The 7082-nt window shown below is 47.0% G+C and overlaps 1 protein-coding gene across 2 annotated transcripts in view; it reads left to right on the top strand.

Annotated features, from left to right (window-relative positions):
- Positions 1 to 685: 685 nt before the first annotated feature.
- Positions 686 to 7082, top strand: part of TP53BP1 (tumor protein p53 binding protein 1) — a 135695-nt gene continuing 129298 nt past the window's right edge. For both annotated transcript variants that reach the window (XM_075858094.1, XM_075858090.1), the window contains exon 1: positions 686 to 781. The gene's annotated coding sequence lies outside the window, so the exon portion shown is untranslated. The remainder of the gene's footprint in view (positions 782 to 7082) is intronic.

Genomic DNA, 7082 nt, shown 5'->3' with positions numbered 1-7082 from the left:
CACGGTAAACGCAGTAAAAAGAAAAAATATATAAACGCCAGAATCGCTGTTTTATGGTCACCTCGTCTCCCACAAAAAAAATTATAAATCGTGATCAAAAAGTCTCATGTACCCCAAAATAATACCATTAAAAACTACAGCTCGCCCCGCAAAATAAGCCGCTCAATCGATGGAAAAATAAAAAAGTTATGGCTTTTGGAAAGCGAGGAGGAAAAGCAAAAATAAAAAAAGGAAAAATGGCGCCTTTTTGTAGAAAAGGTCAGTAAACAGTCTTCTGATGTAGTATTGATATGTATTGAAGGGTTGTAAATAGAATGCACTCACAACAATATTATAGGTATTATTATTATTATTAATAATAATAACTCCCAACTTTTCATTTAATAGATACAAATTATATAATGTAACATGTTATTTTGTTGTTATTTTGCTTGCTATGCTGCTGGGGCTTGCAGTTCCACGATAGGCTATTTATAGAAAATGAATACAAGCCATGAATCTGTAACTAGAACATTGTATCTGTCCTAGATATCATCTTGTAAAAAATGTCTAGGAATTGTAGTGTGCGTTTATTACTACTTCAATCCTGCTAACAATAATAACAATAATGGTATGCCTGATGTCAGTACAAAGAACTCCTCCTCTGGTGGTAACAGCGCCCCTAGCGTTCTTTTAGAGAGTTGCAGCTGATAAGCAGCTTTCTCCAGCAGCAGAAACCATTCTGTCCGTGTCCCTTCCATGCCTGCCTGCCTTCCCTTCTAGATCTACTGAGGTCACTGAGGTACAGTAAATCTATATTAACATATTAGCGATTGTTAGGGTCGTGCATGCTATAGACACCCGGCTATATGCTTAAGATGCTGGAGACAGGCTGGAGAATGCAGGAGCCTACAATGGCAGGTCTGCTGCGTAATCCTTTCATTCATTCTCCAGATAGAAGGGATGCGATGACGTGTGTTGTGTCATAGGAGTAGTAGATGACATAGGGTAGGTCCAGGCACCCCAAAACTTTTCTCCTCTGGCACACAATGTAAATGTATGGCCCTTATAGCTTTGTCCCTGTTATGTTGTGGGGAGGCTCTTTGTTCTCTGCATAAGGAAGAATGAATTGAGATTTTTCTGCCAGCCTCTCATGCCTGGCAGCAGTGTTCCAGGTTAAGTATTGCAGTGCCAGGATCATTTCTAGTATAAGATGTGAGATGATGTAATTCTCTAGTAAATCAATTTAATCGAATACAATGTGTCTGTCTATGTCTAATGTCCCTCTGTTTATGCTGCAGAAGTGTCACATTATACAGACTGAAAATAAGACTATAACAGGCAATACCTGAATAAAATATAATTGATCTTATTGCATGTGGAAAATGTTCTGCATATTTACAAACAAGCCAAGTATATACAAGTGGATACATTGAAAAGAATCTGGAGGATAGCACAGGGCTTTGTTCTCTGTAATGATGGACAGATACATGTATAAAACAGGGAAAGTGATGATACCAGGACTAAATGAATTTGTGGTCATATTGGTGCTTAATAATGGTGCTTTTGTTAAATGCCCTTTTACTGTAGATGGAGAGGCGGAAAAAACATTAAAAACCGTACAACACAAATGTGGTGTCAATATGTACATTAAAAAGTTATACTCTATTGTGGTCTTCACCTTTAACCAGCCACTGGGACAGGCCCCTTTACAGTACAACACTTTTGCCTTATTCACACAACAGGGTCCAGACAGGGTCTGAGTGTCGGCCGATAACATCGGCCGTTTTGGGCCGTATTTCCCGGCCGGTTTGCATCTGTTCCGGGCCGGGCATATCTGGACAGTGACATCAGGGGCAACTCCTAAAGTGGAATCCCCATGTGGCTGGTGATTCCACTTCAGGAAAAGCCCCTGTCGTCTCTGTCCATGTATGGACACTCCACGTTACTGTCTTCTCATGGTGTGGAATCCCCGGTCACAGAGTGTTCGGGGATTCCGCTTCAGGAGTTGCCCCTGATGTCACTGTCCATATATGGACAGAGACATCAAGCGCTCTGTCCAGGAGCGGAATCCCCGAACACACGGGGATTCCACTCCTTCAGGGAGCTAAAGTGGGGCTAGCACATAGCAGAGCAGGGAGATACCTCCCTGCTCTGCTATAGTGGCGTCGCTACAGCAGCCGCAGCAGCTGCTAGCGGCGCCATCGGCCATGGGAGGTGTCGCCGGGCCAGGGCGCTTTTAAAACAAGCAGGGGAAGGGAGCCAGCGCAGCCCTCCCTTCCACCTGCTGTACACCCCGGCCCTGCCACACAGTACCCCTGTATAAGGGCACCCCCACATTGTAGAAACTTACCTGCAGCATACAGCGCTTCGTCCGAATGGCATAAACTCCTCCTCCTCACATGCACTCTGCGCTGTGAGGAGAGAGTGAGCGATGGTAGACACAGCCATCACTCGGGACACATTCCAGTGATGGCCGTGTATTACCCGGCCCCATAGACTTCTATGGGAGTCGGGCGGCCGGGTGAACGGCCGAAAATAGGGCATGTCCCATTTTTTGACGGCCGGGTTTCCCGGGGTGTCAGAAAATCGGTCCTGTGAATAGCCCCATTAGGGGTATATTGTTCCTACTGCGGTCGGGTGACGGCCATTTTATGAACGGCCGTCACCCGACCGGGAAACCCTGTCTTGTGAATAAGGGCTTAAAGGGAATGTGTCGCTAGAAATTATTTTCTTTTTTTTCAGTTAAACAATTAGTATTTAAGTGATTACACATTGTTTTAATTTGTGGCATTTTTTCAAAAGTCAGGAAATATTATAAATTAGATTCTAATTTATAACATTTCCATGTGCTGGCCACTAGAGAGAGCAGTTCCCAAAATTGCAGCATGGTCACTGTGGTAAAGCAACCTCATTGATGTATGCTGCAAATTTGGGATGGACGCACTCTCCTCTAGTGTCGTCACACAATCCCCCCTCCCTCCTTCTGGCTAGTGCCAGGAGAAGGAAGGGTTGGAATGTCTTCAAACCTCCTACAATGTGTGCCGCCATTTTCTGAGCAACTGCACAGTGTAGGAGGATTAGATACAGGTCTCAGCAGACAGTATCACACGAACATACACGACCATAATACACACGAACATACACGAACATAAATTACCTTCTCCTGCTGCCGCCTCCGCTCCTCTTCCTTATGCCTTCGCTTCGTTGAACATATGGCTGGAAGCCGCGGCCGGAAGTCGTCATCTTACTGTCCGGCTCCCGTTCGCATTCTCTATGGGGATGCATGTGCCGTATTCCATCTCTGTATGTGTCGTAAATCGACACCTACAGAGATGAAAAAAAAATGGCAGCCCCCATAGAGAAGTAAAAGTCAGAAAACATTAAAAAGTAAAACATGAGAACACAATTAAATAACATTTTTGAAAATATTATATTAAAAGCAATATGATAAAAAAATAAATAATTAATGACACCTTCCCTTTAAAGGGCGCAATTGGGGGCAACTAAACAGAGGAGTTACTTGACACTCTTCCCTGCACCCTAGTTTCTATGAAACAGAGAAAGTACTGTTTTTAAGGAGTCAGAAGTGTGGGCTTCATTCCTCTGGCTTCCTGATTGGTCCTTTGTGGACTTTTTCTTTACAGGAACATAAATATTATTTATTACTAGCATACATTGTTGTTAGAATTATTCAGGAATTAATAATCACTTGGAGAGGAAGGTATGGTTCGCATGTGAGCAGGTAAATCAATTTACAGTCAGTCATGTACACAAATATTTCTGGAACATAGTTGTAAAGGATCTGCCAGGCACTGCGGGGTTAACTCCCAGAACTAATCAGTCAGCACCTGAGAATACATCCCTGAGACTGACTCCTGCTTCCACCATTCAGGCTGGCAGGCTTAGGAGTGGGAGAGCCTATCGTAACCTGGCCAGACTCAGCTAGCTCCCGCCCTCGGTCTATTTAAGCCTGCACTTCCTGTCCCTCGGTGCTTGTTATTGCTTTTGTTTCCTTCCTTGTGGTTCCTGGCCCAGCTACAGCTCCTGCTATTTTTGATCCTGCTCCATACCGACCCTGGCTTACCGACTACTCTTCTGCTTTTCGTTTTGTACCTCGCACACTCCTGGCTTGACTCGGCTCGTTCACCACTCTGGTTGCTCACGGTGTTGCCGTGGGCAACGGCCCCTTTTCCTTGCTTGTGTTCCTTGTATGTTTGTCGTGTTTGTCGTGCACTTACTGAGCGCAGGGACCGCCGCCCAGTTGTACCCCGTCGCCTAGGGCGGGTCGTTGCAAGTAGGCAGGGACAGAGTGGCGGGTAGATTAGGGCTCACTTGTCCGTCTCCCTACCCCCTGCCGTTACATAATAACAAGCCCATACCTAGTCTACCCCTGGTCCCTGACACCACTATGGATCCCCGTGAGACCCTGGCTCAGCAAATGCAGGGTCTCTCCCTACAGGTCCAGGCCCTGGCTCAGAGGGTCAACCAGCCTGATGCTACCCTGGTAGTTCCCCGCACCGCACCTCTTGAACCCCACCTCAAGTTGCCCGACCGGTTCTCAGGGGACCGGAGGACTTTTCTCTCCTTTCGGGAGAGTTGTAGGCTTTACTTTCGTTTAAAGCCTCATTCCTCAGGTTCTGAGAGCCAGCGGGTGGGTATAATTATGTCCCGGCTCCAGGAAGGGCCCCAAGAGTGGGCCTTCTCCTTGGCTCCTGACGCCCCTGAACTTTCCTCCGTTGATTGTTTCTTTTCTGCTCTCGGACTTATTTATGACGAGACTGACAGGACTGCCTTTGCCGAGAGTCAGCTGGTGACCTTAAGTCAGGGTAAGAGACCTGTTGAGGAGTATTGCTCTGACTTTCGGAAGTGGTGCGTAGCTTCTCGGTGGAATGACCCTGCCTTAAGGTGCCAGTTTAGGTTGGGTCTGTCGAATGCCCTGAAAGACCTGCTAGTTAGCTATCCCTCTTCTGACTCCCTAGACCAGGTTATGGCTTTAGCGATACGACTTGACCGACGTCTCAGGGAACGACAACGTGAACGTTTATGTGTTTTCTCCTCCGACTCCCCCATGATGCCTCCCGAAGCTCCGTTGCTTCGTTACTCCCCGAAAGATTCAGAGATACCTATGCAACTCGGGGCCTCCGTGTCCCCCCAACAACGTAGAGAATTCCGCAGGAAGAATGGTCTCTGCTTTTACTGTGGGGACGACAAGCATCAAGTGAACAACTGTCCTAAGCGTAAGGTTGCAGCCAGAGAACTTCCGCGTCTAAGTGATCATCGGGGAGGTCACTTGGGCGCACAGGTATTTCCCGTAAATATGAAACGTACTAAGATCTTGCTTCCCTTTCAGGTCTCTTTTGGTGGTAGGTCTGCTACCGGCAGTGCTTTCGTGGATTCAGGGTCCTCTACTAATATCATGTCTGTGGAATTTGCTATGTCCCTTGCTATGCCTCTTATTGATTTGCCTAAACCTGTCCCGGTAGTGGGTATCGACGCCACTCCTCTTGCTAATGGTTATTTTACACAGCATACCCCTGTTTTTGAACTCCTTGTTGGCTCCATGCATTTGGAGCAATGCTCTGTACTGTTGATGCAGGGATTATCGTACGATTTGGTGCTAGGTCTTCCCTGGTTGCAGTTGCATAATCCTACGTTTGACTGGAATACTGGGGAGCTAACCAAATGGGGTAATGAATGTTGTACGTCATGTTTTTCTGTTAATTCTATTTCTCCCCCTAAGGAGGCGAATACGCTACCCGAGTTTGTTCAGGACTTCGCTGATGTTTTCTCTAGGGAGGCCTCCGAAGTGTTACCTCCTCATAGAGAATACGATTGCGCTATCGAATTAGTACCAGGAGCTAAGCTTCCTAAGGGTAGGATATTTAATCTTTCTTGTCCCGAACGTGAAGCTATGAGAGTGTATATCCAGGAATCCCTGGCCAAGGGTTACATTCGTCCCTCTTCTTCTCCGGTAGGTGCTGGCTTCTTCTTCGTGGGGAAGAAGGATGGTGGTCTTAGGCCATGCATTGACTACCGTAGCCTGAATAAGGTCACGGTAAGGAACCAGTATCCCCTTCCTTTAATTCCTGATCTCTTTAATCAGGTTCAGGGAGCCCAATGGTTTTCTAAGTTTGATCTACGGGGGGCGTATAACCTTATTCGCATCAAAGAGGGGGATGAGTGGAAGACTGCGTTTAACACGCCCGAAGGCCATTTCGAATACCTCGTCATGCCCTTTGGGTTGTGTAATGCCCCTGCGGTCTTCCAGAATTTCATAAATGAGATTTTGAGAAATTACCTGGGGATTTTTCTGGTAGTGTACCTTGATGACATACTGGTGTTTTCCAAGGACTGGTCCTCCCACGTGGAGCATGTCAGGAAGGTGCTCCAGGTCCTTCGGGAAAATAAACTGTTTGCCAAAACCGAAAAATGTGTGTTTGGGGTACAGGAGATTCCATTTTTGGGTCAAATCCTCACTCCTCATGAATTCCGCATGGACCCCGCCAAGGTTCAGGCTGTGGCGGAATGGGTCCAACCTGCCTCCCTGAAGGCGTTACAGTGTTTTTTGGGGTTTGCTAATTATTACAGGAGATTTATTGCTAACTTCTCGGTCATCGCTAAGCCCCTTACGGACCTCACTCGCAAAGGTGCTGATCTCCTCCACTGGCCTCCTGAGGCTGTCCAGGCTTTTGAGGTCCTTAAGAAGTGCTTTGTCTCGGCCCCGGTGCTGGTTCAGCCCAACCAAATGGAGCCATTTATCGTGGAAGTTGACGCATCTGAGGTGGGAGTGGGGGCTGTCTTGTCCCAGGGTACCAGGTCCCTCACCCATCTCCGCCCCTGTGCCTACTTCTCCAGGAAGTTTTCGCCAACTGAAAGTAACTATGATATTGGCAACCGCGAACTCTTAGCCATTAAATGGGCATTTGAAGAGTGGCGCCACTTCCTGGAGGGGGCTAGGCACCAGGTAACGGTCCTTACCGACCACAAGAATCTGGTGTTCCTAGAATCTGCCCGGAGGCTAAACCCGAGACAAGCTCGATGGGCGTTATTTTTTACCAGATTCAATTTTTTGGTTACCTATAGGGCTGGGTCTAAAAATA

Source organism: Rhinoderma darwinii, chromosome 3 (assembly GCF_050947455.1).
Source record: "Rhinoderma darwinii isolate aRhiDar2 chromosome 3, aRhiDar2.hap1, whole genome shotgun sequence".
NCBI classification, from domain to species: Eukaryota; Metazoa; Chordata; class Amphibia; order Anura; family Rhinodermatidae; genus Rhinoderma; species Rhinoderma darwinii.
Note: the sequence above shows the minus strand (reverse complement) of the source record. Positions and strands in the feature narration are given on the sequence as shown.